The following is a 16,472-nucleotide window of genomic DNA, read 5'->3' as shown; positions in this document are numbered from 1 at the left end:
AGGTCCAGGGGAGATCATACATTCATACCATACTCCTACAGCCATACTAGAAAGAATGAAGATGATCCTTATCTAGTATTCTGCTTTACTGACAAATGACGTGCAGAAGTGCCAAATTATCTCTCTGCTATCCTTGTATTGATACTTAATTAGTTTAAAGAGAAAAAGGTCTCTTTGTTGAAACTTGAAACAAATAAAGAAGAAAATCGAAGTTAGTGGAACGGGCAGTGTTATTCAACCGCCTATGGCCGGCAAAAGCAAACTGGGCAATAGATTACCATCACTTGCAATCATGTCTTTTCTCTTTCATTGACAAGGTCAAAACCGTGTAAAATTCCAAATAAGTACAATTCCCCACGGATTGTGTACAGAAACTTAAAATTTTTAAGAAGCACACAAGCTATCACCGGCAAATAAACTTATACCGGGAAAAACAACTCTAATCAAAGCAAAAGCACACGTCAAAAACCAAAAGCAAAAAAGTTTGAGGAACAAACAAAGAGCATCAGATGAGAAGCTCTTGACATACCTTTGAAACCACGATTATTGTAGCTCGCGAATTAAAACAAGAGTTCTAGCTACATTAAGGAAGACTTTCATCAACCTCTTCCAAGGGTTAAATCCTTGTGATTTTTCTCAGCATCATTAAATGTTTTTTGGCCATTTGCCTTCGAAGAGGGAGAGCTCAATCTCATCATAGTACCACACTCCATGAGCTTATCCATTGAAATCTTATTAGGATTAGTGAGAGATTTAGAAGAGCATTTCTTTATCTTACTAGATTAGTAAAATATTTAGAAAAACATTTTTTTGTGCTTAATGACCCGTTGGGGAAGAAATCCGCCACTTTAAACTTTATGCTCACATTGGTGTTGACTCCTTAAACCGGCTTAGACACAGCTGGTTTGTGATGCTAATAATCGTGTCTTCCACGAGCGACGGAGTTGAAGCAACCTCCTGTTTTTATTAAATCCCATGGAATCAGTTATATATTTTGAATTCTGGGCGAATTGACGAATCAAAATAAAAGGAATTTTATCCTTGTAATATCAGCGGGAAATTTATATCAGCATCTTTGTTATTACCTTCTTCAGTCTCTTCGGCCGGCAAAGTTCATTTGTTTCTGCTAAAATTCTTTTTCTTTTTCTTAACGATCTCATGAGAAACAATAACAACTTCTGTTTGGCTAGTAACATCATTGTTAATTGATCTGCATTCAGAAACCAAGTGTCCATAATTTGCAGTGGAAACAAAACTCCAGGACCTTGGGGATCTCAGCACATTGCCAAAATCCTTCTTTGTTATCCTCATCGCCATTTTCAACCTAAACACAATCTGGAATTTTATTTGTAAAGTCTTCTTCAACCAAAACATTAGCAAAGAAACCAAAATTTATAGTTAAATTGTTTGTATCTACCTGTATAGGCTTGACCAAAGCTTTGGCCATTGCAACAAATTTTCCTCTGTCCAATACTCCAAGAGAAGCTCCAGATACTTGATCCAAACTTTGGCTAAAGAAGTTCTATGCTTTTACGGGTTGAACCTCAATTCTCAATCCGTACTTTGAGTAGATGGTCATCTACTTTCCACGAGCTTTCTGACCAAATTTTAATCTTATCATTTGCATTCTCTAACTTGATAAGAAAGAACCCTTTTCCAATTGGAATGAGCTTGACTTCACCTTCAGCCTTCCATTGATTAAGCAATTGATCCCTAGCTTCTTCTTATCTTGCTTAAATCAAGCCTACCAATGAGACTAAATTTTCGCTGATTTAAACCATTCTTATACATGCTTTTAGTTAACTTGATTGCAGGTAATTCTCCTTATAGATAGGGAGGTAGTGAATTCAGAAAAGCAGCAGAAACAACTTTAAAGGTGTTGGGTTTCTCCATTACCACATAAGAAGTTCTTCAAGAAGGAGGGCCAACAAAACAGAAAGAGGACATGTTTCCATCATTAAGTAAGAAGAAGACAAACCATCTCAGAAAATCAGAAAAGAATGATCTGGTTAATCTCCCTTCATCCTAAATCTAGTTCACTGATGAGAAAAGATGAAGCTAGGAGGGATGAAAAAATTTAGTTCACTGATTAGTATTTCATCCCTCCTAATTCTAGCTCACTGATGTGTCTTGAAAATATTATATTTTCATGACAATGGGATTATAGATCCTCATTCAGCATAGATTCATCTCCAATAGTTAGGTCCTACAAGCTAGGAGGGATAAAATACTAAACATTAAGGTGTTAAAGAAAGTCTTAACTACATCTTCGGATTCACCTCCATGTCATATTTTTCATTAACTTTCTTTTTTAATAATTAATTAAAGTAAAATTTAAGGTTAAGATATCATCACATAAGATATTCTAAAGGTTATATCATATACTATCAGGAATGGTTTATTAGATCTGAGGCCCTAAATTTACTACAATTCGACTTCACATTAGAAAAACGCTTCATTTTCGTATTTTGGGCGGTTCTAGTTTTCATCTTACTGGATTTTTTTTTTCTTCGTCTTATGAGCGATTTTCTCACTACTTCAGTCTTATACTCAGTTTTCTCATACGAATCTTCTAGAATAGCCATCAGATTTACTTTATTTTTTTGTTTCTTATATAAATTCTTTATTATGTTATAGTCATTCATTTATCCCACATTATCTTTCCTTTAGTGTCTTTATCTCTTCTCCTTTCATGGCGTCCTCACTAAAACAAGATGAGCTTGGGGATCTCGCTAACCGTATGGGGGGCCTATTTGAAGAAGAGCGTCTAGATTCTATTGAGTTTCCAGATGACCCAGAATAAAAATATGCAATTGGAATAAATGTTTGCTTTTCAAGATAGTGAATTGTAGATATGGAATCAATATTCTTCATGATCTTCTAAGGGCATGGAAACTCAAAGTGCTAATAAACATGTTTGTTAGAGCATTGCTAGGCCGAGCTAACAAATTTTGATATCTCAAGCTTGTTGTCAATAATAGATATACGAAACTATATCTTGATTTATAATCTACTAAAGTTAAATCTTAGACTAGGATTAGAGCATGGTAGTTGAGTATTAGACATCAACGAATAACCTCAAAGATTAATGATTGGATAACAAACAAAGACATTTGAGAAAACTTCATCAACAAAAAGGTATGTGAAGTCCGACCTATCCTATTTATCATTCCATCTTTTAAGACTATGTCATATGATTTTGGTAGATTTAATATTAGAAATAAGACCTTTCGAGTTCAAGCTTGTCTTGGTTAAACTCTCGAAATATACTTTAAGCAATGGATACTCTAGATTCTTAGCAATCTTAGTAAGAAAAATTTGTTGTTCACAATTTTTTTTTTGTTTCAATTTAACAATTTGGAAATTTCCTAAGCAACAGTACTTATTATATATGGATATTGGGAATGTTTAAAATTCATTTTGTAAGAAAAAGAACTGCTTACTAATTCATTCTGCACACTTTATAGGTTCATAAATCAATTTCCAAACCACTACCAATTGACTATCGCGAACTGCCAAGGTTTGCAAACCCTTGTGCCGTAACTTTACGAATTGTTAGAGGTTTGCAAACCTTCCCAGTTATAGTATTAGCAGAAAGTCACGAACTACTCTACATAACTATGTTTGCTTTAGATATAATTCTCATAGACACTTCTAAGACAAATTTGTTCACAAAATCACGTTGTGCTTTTGGATCAATGATTAGTCTACAGTGTTGTTAAACACCGCTCATGCTTGTTAAGTTCAAAGTCTACTGAACCACTATGAACCATTATTATGCACGGTTCCAGAACCCTGGACTATAATGCATATTCTTTTGTGTGATTTCAAGGCAGACATCTCACATGATTATATGTATTCCTAATATGAATTCCATCTAAACTAAGAAAGTATTTGCTTGAATTTCAAGAAATCCTAGCTTGAATTCAAAGTTAGCTGGAACTTTAAAAATATATATAAATAGAAAAATCTTGCAAGAGGATTTCTTAATCCCTGACACTCTTGCGTCCTAGTTGCTAAGCTAGAATCGTCATTTATAACTTAGATTCTTCATAGAACTTCATTCTATGTTACGAATTTGAAGACTTCACTTAGGGATTCGTGAAGCCCAGTCTGAATATTGTCAACCTGATAGTTAGTGTATCCAGATCTTATTCTTATTGATCTTTGAGGTTTTCATATCAATAACGAGATAGATATAAATCAGAAAGTTCTCTTCGTCTTAAACTTTGTGATTTCTTAATATAAATATCTAAACTCTTCTTTGATTTGTTTGGATTTTTCTTGAGAGGTGGTTAGTAATCCAGCCTTCTCAGCTAACCGAGTGTAAGTTTTCCGGATTCGTGAGGATTGATGGATTCCTTCTACTACAAATAATTTTCCAGGCCAAGATTTAAAAATCAAAAAGAAAATCAAACTTTGTGATTTCTTAAGATAGATATCTAAACTCTTCTTTGATTTATTTAGATTTTTCTTGAGTAATCCAGTCTTTTCAGCTAACTGAGTGTATTGTTCTGTATCTTTGGGGTTTGATGGACTCTATCAATACAAATAATTTTCCAGACCTAGATTTAAAAATCAAAAAGAAAATAGATATGATTGTCTGTTAAAGGCATATAGGTATCAGATGTCTTCACCGAGGTTGAAATGACTTTACGTTGTAACGGACGTCATCTAAGGGAATCAAGTGCCTGGAATCGTACGAGGTTCAAGAGGCGTAAGGAACATGACTGCAGCAGAATTGCTTGGAGCACTAATTCAGTCTCAACTGCAATCTAGTTTATACTGTGATAGTATGCTAGTGTGTATAGCGGTTTAATACAGTATGGTGTTCAAAGATGGACGAGGTCCCAGGGTTTTTCTGTAGGTGAAGTTTTCCTCATTAACAAAATTTCTGGTGTCTTGTATTTCCTTTTCCACATTATATTGGTTTATCCTTAAAATAAGAATATGACAAGTAGTACATGATCAATATACATAGTTTAAGTCCTTATTATTTGAGATCAAAATCAAAACTTTATTATTGTTGAATTTGTATCTTTAAAGGTAGATTGCAAGTTTCATACTTGTTAGAATTCAGATACGACTAGATTGATCTCAGATATAGATTTTTCATATCGTCCAAGAACCATTCTACACAATCAGGTTCGCGGACCTTTTATCTAAACATATTGATTTTGGAAGATAAAGATAAAACTTTATATACAATCTAATTAAAGGGTCTTTGCTTTGATCTACTTGTGATTGTATTAGGTTTTGTTTATACATCTTGCTGAATGAAAAAATTGGTGGTGTACTTGGTATTCTCTCCTTTTTAATCTTGATATTTGAACACAGAATATATAAAGTCAATTTGAACACTTCTGCGATATGGGTGTCGTATTATCAAGACCACTAAGGTTCATCAATAAAGATTCACTAGTTTTGGAAGTTTACGAACCATACAAGGTACCCTTTGATCATAAATTTTATTTCGTTGATTTTACCGGTTTCCACAATGGTGTTCTCACCACTAAGAGCAGTTCCTGTGGCAATGAACAAAAGAAAAAGTTTGTTGAGCCACGTGGATGAACAAACTGCATTCTCCACTATGGTAAACAAGGAAAAATGAACAAATTTGATATTTTACGGTCTCACAAGTGATTTTATTAATGTAAAATAATAAGAGTGGGGATCCACTAAGATTATTTATATAAACTATAATAAGAGTTTGGCCCCACGAAATATTTAACTAATAAAACAAATAATAAAAAATAAACCCTAAATATAATAATTTGATTTTGGAGAGAGAAAAGCAGGGAGCGCTCATCCTTCCAACTCCAGCGCTCACTCTTCTAACTCCAGCGCTCACCCTTATGACGTCCGCATTTTTGGCAAGAACGCGCGTCCTTACAGACGCGCGTCTGATGTTCCAACTCGATGTTTAAATGAACAGATTTATTCATTTGAACATCCATTTTCTTGGTATGTTCATCCCATAATGGGAGAAAAATGAACAAACTCTAAATTTATTCATCCCATAAGAATTTCTCTAAGTATGCTTCTCTCATTACTTCAAAAGTGGTACCCATTCCCTATGGGTCCTAAAGACACTGCTGATATACGATGGAGTTCGCATCAAATTGGATATTAAAAAATAATTAAAAGTAAATAAATGTTTTTTTTACTCTAGCCTCAAAGAAGGTGGTTACAGCTCAAAAAAAAAAGTGATTATAAGGTCTGGTATCACTGTGGTATGTTTGGGGTATAATAAAAAATTTATTGTTCTATCGAAAGCTTGTGACAACGTTTTTGTAAGCAGTTCCAAGGGATTCTTTGAACAGATATCAGACAAGAGCAATGCTAGATTTTTCGATGATATCAAAGCCAATCCAAAAATAAAAATTCACTCTCTTTAACTCTCCACCGAATCGGGAAAATCCACCAGTAATAAAAATCCACTCTCTTTAACATACGTTGAGAATTCATCAAAAGAATAGAAAAAATTCAACTAGAATATTTTTGGACTGATCTCCCATCCTCGAAGAGACTCAAGCTAGTTAAAATAGAGTCAATAGTGGTACTATTAGTAAGGTGGACTCGTTGGGAAATGACTTGCACGAATGGGGAAATAAATACTTTCGTCACATTTCTAGAGATCTGGAAATGGGAAGTCAAAAACTAATGGCATTACAAAACAAAGTACATCTGATGGATATTAGAGAACATGAAAATGAGATTCTTAAAAGATTGAAATTATGTAGAAGAGTGATAAAATAGCCCAGGAACAGAGAAATTATTATAATTTCATACCCAAAGTTGGAAAATTACCAAAGCTTTACTCTTGTATGTGGTGCATAAGAGGAACAAGAATCACATTTTATGTCTTAATACTGATGATAACAATTGGACTTGTAATGTTGATACTATAAAGGAGTTACTTCTTAACCACTTTCAATCTTCACAAAAGATACCAATGTATGTTGTATTCACTTTCCTTCTTTGAATTTTAATATGATTACCTCTTTAGAAATAACTCTATTATTTTCATCCCCACGAAGACTAAATTTTGCAAACCCTAAAGAAAATGAGATCCTTAAATACCCCTGGGTCTGATGGATTCCCGACCATCTTTTACAAAAACTGTTGGCAAATTCTGGATCCTGAAATTAAAAGTCTTATTCAAGATTGCATTAAATATTATTCTGTAGCCCCTGGCTTAAATCATATCAATTTAGCTCTAGTACCCAATCTGCCTTTATACTTGGCAAATAGATTTTTAACAATATTATCGCTGCTAAATAACTATTACACTATATGAACCATTTAGACTCCATCATAGCTCTTTTCTCAAGCTTGACATGAGTAAGTCATATTGTTACTTATTTTTTGGTTTAACCCACTGGCATAGGTATATTAAGTCAGTTTTCAAATTTAGATGCCATAACACATTCTTGATTTAGTTTGATAAAATTAGTTTCAAACTAGATTAGGTTTAAGAAATATAGTATAAAGTCAAAGCTATCCTTGAAGACTGAAGATTGAATACTCACGAAGACATCTATGGATAACTTGATTAAAGGTTAGTAACTAATACTTGATTCTCTTGTTTATTCTACCTCTCTATCTGTAGAAACAGGTGCTCACTCTATGGAAATTCCTATGATGGTAAATATACATTTATGCATACACTCGAGAATATTTGACCCCAAGACTTTAATGAGAATGACCTTTATCCTGTAAAGGTCCTCATATTGCAGTGAATGAAAAATATGAATCTAACCATCCAAGAATCACTTGATTCCGATTTATAACGAAGAAGTTATGAGTTATTTATTAAAACAACACTAAGGGTGCACACGGTACGGTTCGGCTCGGTTCTTGCCGAGACCGAGTACCTGTACCTCCCTAGCCTCGGTTCCAAAATTTTGGACCGGTACCTGTACCTCGGACCTCGGTTCCGGTACCATTCGGTACACGTACGGTACCAGGTACGGTTCCGGTACCAATCGGTACTTATAACATGTTGATTTTCATTTCATAACAAAAAAAAAAGAAAAAAAATTTAAACTACGGGTGTAGCAGAATTAGAATTTGGAGTGCCGCTAGGTTCAACTTTCCTCAACTGGACATGTTTGGGTAACGAATCATCGTCATCATGATAAACATATGTGAAACCACTATGCCTAGTTAAATCCATCCCTTGCATTCATCTTCAGATGAAATTCTCAATAGCTTCAACTTGTATAGTATCAAAAACAATGGACCCACTGTTGCACTAACCCAACCAGCAATAACCAACATCTGAACGATATGTGCCGCTAAAATTTTTCCACCACCACCCATAAACAAACCGTAAGGTCTACCAAGAACGTCGTCGTTATATATCTGAGCAACATACTCTTTCTTGGCAAATAAAGCTGTAAAAATTATACCCCAAGTACCACAACCACCGTGCAATTGAGCTTCTTCTAATGGATCATCGTACTTGAATTTCTCTGCGAGCTTATTACATCCAATCAACACCCCGGACGCAACAAATCCGAAAATAATAGCTTCCCACGGTTCGAAAACAGAACAACCGGCAGTAATTGCAGCGAAACCACCCAACAAACCATTACAAACATCAGTAACATTCCAGTGCCCAATCAACAATTTTTTCCCGAACAAAGTCGTCAACGCGGATGTGCAACCAGCTAAAGTAGTAGTAACAGCAGTTCTGCTAATAGCACTCCATTGCCCATAATAACTTCCACTTTCCCCATACGTCTTCAAGATGGTAACGAAAGAACCAGGGTTAAATCCATACCATCTAGGGGTGAGCAATGGACGGACGGTTGCGGATTAGGGGTCACCCGCAACCAAACCGTCAAAGTTGCGGATTTGGGAATTCAAACCGTGACCGGCCCAATCACCCGCGGATTTGCCCTCTGCGGATCAGCGGATTTTGCGGGCCGGTTGCGGATTAACCGCGGATTTGATCACAAGAATCATCAAAAAAAAACTAAGTATAGAAACTAGAAAGTTACAAACTAGAGTACAGGCGTTTTTTTAACACAAAAGAGTTCTAATTCAGTAATTCAAAAGCAACAATAGACATAAGATAGTTAACAGCTAACACAAAAGAGTACTAATTCAAATGCAACAAGTCTGGTGCCAAGCCATATGAATCTCTGATGCCAAAAACTGAAAAAGAGACCTTGGATTCGAGTACTAGTTTATTCAATCCATGATAGATATGTCTGGAATTTCCTGCAATATTTCTGCCGCATCTGTAAAATGAGGAGGAGTTATAGATAATCAGTAAACACTAAATTTGGGCATCATTCTGATCATAAATTCCTAATTTGATCTGATATATCATAAGCCGAAGGAACCAATGTCACAAACAGCAGAAATCTTAAGAGGAGCAAAAATAAGCAATTCTCGAGCAAAAATAAGCAATTCAGTTCAATATCTAATCGCTTATTCTCATATCAAAAACATTCAAACAGGATCACTTCAATTCTGCCATGCCAATCAACATTCAGATAGACATAAGACAAACAAGAACTCCACCACAATCAGCAACTAATATACAAAGCAAGCTGTAATTTCAATTTCTAACCACACATTTCTAAGTTCCTTAAATGTCAGATATGACATAAAACGTAAAACACTCAAAGCACATCAGTTCATTTCTGCCATGTAAATGAGCACTGAGATCATAGACAAAACCCAAAACACAACTCCACAGCGAACCAGTAACTAAATTCAGAACTGTGATCTTAAATTTCTAACCATTGTTATTAGAAGAATATAAACCTTTCTTTGCAACGCTTCCTCGTCTATATCCCTTCGTCTTCAGCCGACTAAAATTATACTTCTTTTCTTCCTGGATGTGAAGGAAAAGCTATCAACATTAATAACCCCTTTTCCAAATATGATTTATTCACAAAAAAATGGTACCCATTGATTGAACCAATGAAAATCAAAAAATGAATTAGAAATTGAAAATGAATACAATTTAACCTTAATTCCCAAAACAAATATACACCAATTAGAATTCCCTGTACCCAATTGAATTCAAAGTTACTTAACCCTATTTCCCAAAACAAAATAAGAACTCAAAAATGAATACAATTAAATGAGAATGAATCCCCTGTTCCCAATTGAATTGATAATTGAAAGTTAACCCTAATTCCTAAAACAAAAATCTGAACTAAAATTAAAATTATCTAAATTTAATTGATAATGGAAACCACTAAATCATACAAATGATCTAACAAATATCAATCTCAAATTCTCAATTTTCAGTTCCATATAATCTTAGATGAAAAATCAAACTTTACACCAAATTAAAGTAAACCTAAAAGTAATTACCTTTTATGAAAGAGTCAAAGAATATTGAATAAATGAACAGAAAGTGGTATTTGCTTGAGGTTGCGAGAAAATCAAATCACTATCGCCAACGATAGTGATTAGTGAACAAAGAGCTTGGCTATTAACCTAGAAACTTAAAGAAACGAAAGAGAAAGAAGAGAAACTTCTCTGCAAATCGAAGATGAGACGATGAACTCGATGAACTCGAAGAAAAAAAGATGAGACGATGAACTCGAAGAAAAAAAAATGGCTATTAGGGTTTAGAAATATAAGATCCTTATATATAAAACCCCAACTTCCCATATTATCCTTAATACTTTTAATAAATTCCCTAAATGTCCTACGGTGCGGGTAATCCGCGGTTATCAAATCCCAACCGCAACCGCACCGCGTGCGGATTTGAAAATGCACCGGTGTCCGGTCCATAACTCTTGCGGATTGGTTTTTACCCGCAAACTTGCGGACGGATACGGATGAAAACCGCGGTTACGGTTTTTCTGCTCAGCCCTAATACCATCCAAACCACAACAAGAAAGTACCCAAAACAACTAACGAAGTGCTATGACCTTTAAGGGAAACGGCCCTCCCAGAAGCGCAATAGCAAATGCCCATTGATAAAGAAAATACCCGTAATCAAAACCACCATCAGTAGGAATATCTCTAAGACCAAAGAAATGTTTCCCGATGAATCCATTTGAAGGTGTACCATAAGCAAAAGCAAAACCGAAAAGATAATAAAACAAACCACCACCAACTGCATCTAAGACGTTTTTAAGCATTATGTTCATGGTGTTTTTATCTCTTACTGAACCTGCACATAACATAGAAAATCCTAATTGCATAGCGAATACTAAGTAGGCTAAGAATAATAGATATGTTGTGTCGGTTGCGAATCTTACGTCTGTGAATTTGTTCGTCACTGTACCGAATGAACCACAGAGATATTCTGTTGCTGCTGTTGAGTTCGTAAGTCCACCATCAGATACTCAGATGAAATAAGAAACCCCAGTAATTTTTCTATATATACCGGCACCATCAGATACTCAGATTAATCCCTAAATCTAACGGCTATTACTACTCGGTACATTTTGTCCGGGACGGTACGGGACTGGGATAGGACCGTGTACATGTACCTCCCTAGCCTCGGGTTCCTATTTTTTGGACCGGTACCTGTACCCCCTTTCTCGGTTCGGTACAAAAATAGGTACGGTTCCACCGGTTCCGGGCCGGTCCGGGTTTTCGGCTCGGTTTCTGTACACCCTTAAGCAACACTGATGATGTGTGTGTAAGGTTGATTTCGTGAATAGGAACTTGTGCACGAAATTTTGGCAACAGTTTACAAACTAAAACCATAAATACGTGACTAAAGGCCTATTTTAGTTAAGTACTTGGTATTTTCTTTCCTAAACAAGGTAGTTTGGTTTCCAAACCTAGCTTTGATCATTCACTATAAATAGAGGTTTCATATAACCATACAAACCATCTCTTGGAAAATTGTGTGTTAGTTGCATAAGTTTGTTTTTCACATCTTTATTCTTCATGAACCAAAGTGAGTTTTTGAAGACCTTACCGAGGGATCATAAAGTACAGGCAATTTATCTTTTTTGATAGTTACGAAACTTGTATCTGTTTGTTTCATAAACCCAGGATTTGATAAATCAAGATATATCTAGATTATTTCTAGGTGATCTTCTAAGAGAGAATCAATTAGGTTTTCTTGTCGTTACTACCTCGATATGATATGTTTACCTTGTTAAAAAGAACTTATATATACAAGGATTTTTCATATAGGTTCTCGAACGAAAAGGTTATCTTTTTCACATATGATAGAGTGGATTGGACTTTCTAAGTTGTGTTCTCCAAAATTTTGGTATAAGAAATCATTCCCATGAAATTAATGGCCAGCTGGAAGGATTTTTTAGACCCGAGAGAGGCATCTTTCAAGGCAGTCATCTCTCACTCATTTTATTTATTCTTTGTTTCCAAAGTTAAACCTGCATTATGAATAGAATGGAGCATGATACACTTTATTCATGCTATAAGATTAACAGATAGGCTCCCTTTGTGTCTCATGCAATGTTCACTGATGAAGTCATATTGTTTGACAGTCTTAATAAAAAAAAAATCTCTCCATTCAGTGTCATTCTCCATGCGTACGCAGCTTATTCAGATAGCAAGTTAACTGCAACAAATTTGTCATCATTTAATTCCGAAACCTGATAATATAACTGATTCATTTGATTTTCTTATTGGCAAGTTTGACTCTAAGATGAAAGGACGGAAGAAACACTTCATAAATCATGTTGGGAGAACTGTTTTGATTCAACCTTTCCGTGCTCTCGTACCATTATTCTATATAGCTACTACTTCATTCCCAAGTTTATGATTAAGAAGCTAAATCAAACAATAAGAAACTTATGGTGGGGCAATTTTAGAGAAATCGAAGCTTCATTAAATCATACGAGATTGGTTTATAAAGAAAAAAGAAGATCGGGGTTAAGATCACTTGAAAAGTTAAATCAATCTTTGGTTGCCAAGTTCACATAGAGATTTATCAACAATCATGACTCTTAGTGAGGCAGTTTGTTGAGGGCAAAATATCTTAGAGACACTTGCTTTCGGAGAGCAAAAAAGACCCATAATTGTTCAAGTACTTGGAGTGAAATACCGAATTGCAGATCCTCTCTGAAACTTGGTTACTTGTGGATTGTGGGGGATGTTAAAAATATTAAACTTTGGTTCGATCCTTGGATTACTATTTTGCATGGTTTTAAGCCTCAAATTGTTGACACTGTTGTTGCTTCCATTCAATTTGTTGCTTACTCCTGAGGAAGAAAAATGGAATGAAATTCTGGTTTGCAGTGTTTTTGATTAGTAAACTGCTCGACAATTTCTTCACACAAGCCGATTCATAAAAATACTTATGTTGATTGGCTGGTCTGAATACATTTGGTCCTTTCGTTGTTATGGTTTATATTTTATACAAAAGTTGGTCTACCTCTAGGATTTTGGTTAATTGTTCTTCAATATCTTCCATATAGGGGTGGATTATTGGTATAAACTTATGCAATAATATATGTTGTGCCCTTTTGAATTTGGATTAAATCTCATGTACTTCTCGTCCAATTTCCGTGTCGTTAAAGTTTTTACCAAGAGCTTCTATGGGCATTTGGATAAAAGATACTTGTTCATAATATGGATCAATATCATCAATTAAAATCGCATCTTTGTACCTTCCAATAATATTGCGACAAGGAATCCCAATAGATGTCATTGTCTTACAGTTACAAGGAGCGCTAAAGTCATCGTAGTCCTTATACAACTATAGTAGTGTTATCATATAACGAATTTCCTAATACAAGGCGTTGTGATGTACGTATACTCAGGAGCAACCAATCATCGTATTTGCAAGTTATCAACTTGTTGTGCATATTTTCTTTGAATTTCTTATTAATATTAGGGATATAACTACCGCCACAATCTCATTTAAATTGTATTAAGTAAATTTTTTGGTTGGTCGTGAGCCTGCTCTACCATACTTTTTGACTCAAGTTTGAAGTGTTTATAATCATAAGTAAACAAACGCATATATAAACATAGTTTTATATGTCTCCAACCATTGTTTCTTGCAATGTGCAACTACTTTGGGGTATATGCTTCAATTATCCTCAAACTCCTTCAAATTGTTTTCTTGGGCTTTCACGGTCATCGACTAAACAAATTTATCCCACTCTTTGAGTAAAAACATCCGTTTTACTTCATCTTCTCCATATTTCTCATCATCTTTATTTTATCTTCATCTTCTCTTCATGGGTTAGTTTACTAAGATGTTCATTTTTCTCCTTTGTATGTTGAATACCTTTCTTTGACCTTCCCTTTTGGATATTCCATAAAAAAAAATTATTCCTTGGAAAAATATTCCTTTACGACGTGCATTAGTGCTTGCTCATTGTCGATCACTATGACTCAAGAGTTTCTTCCATGCTGTATAACAAATTCAAGGTTTCTAATGATAAAATATAACTCTCGTCCTTCACACGTTCCATAAAGCACCATGCTATTGTGAGTAGTTTCTTGTCGTAAGTTTTGCCGTATAATGATTTATGTTGTTTCACCGTGTATTTTTGTTGGTTCGCTAACCACAAAGATACTTGCATAACCGTATTACCATTCTATTCCAACCTTTTTATAGTTGCTTTGGTCGCATAAATTGTAGACAGTAAATAGAGGTTATCTTGCCATCCATCTTAAACTTGTCGATAAGCTTACTTGGTTAAGTTCACCAATTTGACTTAGCTTGGCAACGTGGGATTGGGGGATGGGGGTGTCCAGCAAGACTTTGCATATCTTTATGGTTATGACAACCATTAAAAACTCTATACATTCATGTTCTTCGTTCTTATTGAATATAATATCGAATGAGAAACCGCACTTCTTTGACTTAGCCTTGTAACCACTCTTCATCTTCTTAGGATACACATAAACTTTTCTCTTGTGACTTACATATAATCCACTACAGTCACAAAACCAATTCAAAACGCTTAAGGTGTGATTGCTTGCTTAAAACTATGAGACACATGATTTCTTTTCCCTTCGCAATATCCCTTTCTTTAACTTAATTTTTAGATGATCATTCCTACATGATGCAATACAAAAGACCTTATTAGAAGAACTAAGCAAATTATTCAAAAATTTGGAACAAGAAAAGATTCGGTAACGTACTAATTTATTGGCACGGAAGTGAGTACCAGGCTATGACATCTTCAGCTTGATCATAAACTGCAACTACGAGCTATAAAAACATAACTTGTAAGATAATATATGTCAAGCAAACAGACAGAATCGACATGGCTTATGAAATATGACCTGTGGACTCTACCATATTGTCTAACAAAGATTTATCTGTGCAAAAACACTCAAGCATTCGTCACGGTTAGAATAAATCGACCATAACGACTAATACTTTATTAGGCCAATATTAGATTTAGAAGTCAACATGGTACTAGTTTACAACCATGACAACTTCTTATGTTTAATCAAAATTCTTCATGGTTTTATAAAAGTAAGGTGATGACTATTTATTTTAAAAAAGTGGGATATACCTTATGTTGATGTAGTATGTGTTAAATTACCATGTCGACTAAAGGAATCAGCAGGGTATTAAAACTACTTACCGTGCCGACTCTGTGTAAGATGAAATGATTAAAAAAAGTTACCCTTATTAGACGAATTAAACCTGCAAACATCACATTCATTTCCACGTAAAACGTACATCTGATTCTTTGCAGCTCATAATTCTTCATTTGGGTCATTTGCTTCTTCATTTAACTCAAAAGAACCATCATTTACGTAGTTGCTTTGAGTTGGAGGAATATATGTTTCACTGATCATGAAAATAATCCGAATTGCTTTTATTTTTAGCGTACGTTGATTCATCTATTGGAGGTGAAGATTCCCCTACATTAAACTTGTGATTAGAACCATTCATCTTACCAAGTTCTCAAAACCCTAGCTTTCCCCAACAAATTCTTCTTCAACTTTACTCTCTCTACTACTAACTATAATACAACTAATCACAACTATCTATAATTCCTCTACTTTAGTTGTTATAGTACGACTAATCTAATCAAATCATAACTAAAGGATTCTAATTAAATAAGGATATTTTAGCCATTAAAAAATATAAATATAGAGTTTTGGAATCTACTCAAAATGAACCTATTTTATCTTATTATCTAGTCTCTAATTAAAGGGTAGTCCATCAACGACCAGTTAAAAAAATGTCTAAAATTTCCTTCCCCAGTTTACACGGTAGTTTTATGTCACACGGATTTGGAACACCGCATGTAGTGGAGAATATGTGAATAATTAACTAACTCAGTTCGCGTCTCCGGCAGGAAGATCAGCTCTGGTAAAATATATGGGGTCAAGAAATGTCTTTATATATAAAATGGCTATCTTTCTGATCCCAAAAAGTGTTGGCCAAAAAGTTGACTCTTACCTCAGTAAATATTGGTGGGTTTGCAGGTAAAAACGGTTTACTAGTTTTTGGGGTAAAACTAGTGGAGTATGTAAGTGATGGATGAAGAAAATCATCTAAATCCTTAAACAAATGTTGCACGAGAGTACTT

At 34.7% G+C, this 16,472-nt stretch overlaps 1 pseudogene; it reads right to left on the bottom strand.

Moving 5' to 3' along the window:
* Positions 1-8,044: 8,044 nt before the first annotated feature.
* LOC113312601 lies at positions 8,045-13,615 on the bottom strand (annotated as a pseudogene).
* Positions 13,616-16,472: the final 2,857 nt, after the last annotated feature.

The sequence above is a fragment of the Papaver somniferum genome, chromosome 9 (genome assembly GCF_003573695.1).
Source record: "Papaver somniferum cultivar HN1 chromosome 9, ASM357369v1, whole genome shotgun sequence".
Taxonomy (NCBI): domain Eukaryota; kingdom Viridiplantae; phylum Streptophyta; class Magnoliopsida; order Ranunculales; family Papaveraceae; genus Papaver; species Papaver somniferum.
This window is presented reverse-complemented; position numbering and strand designations above follow the sequence as displayed.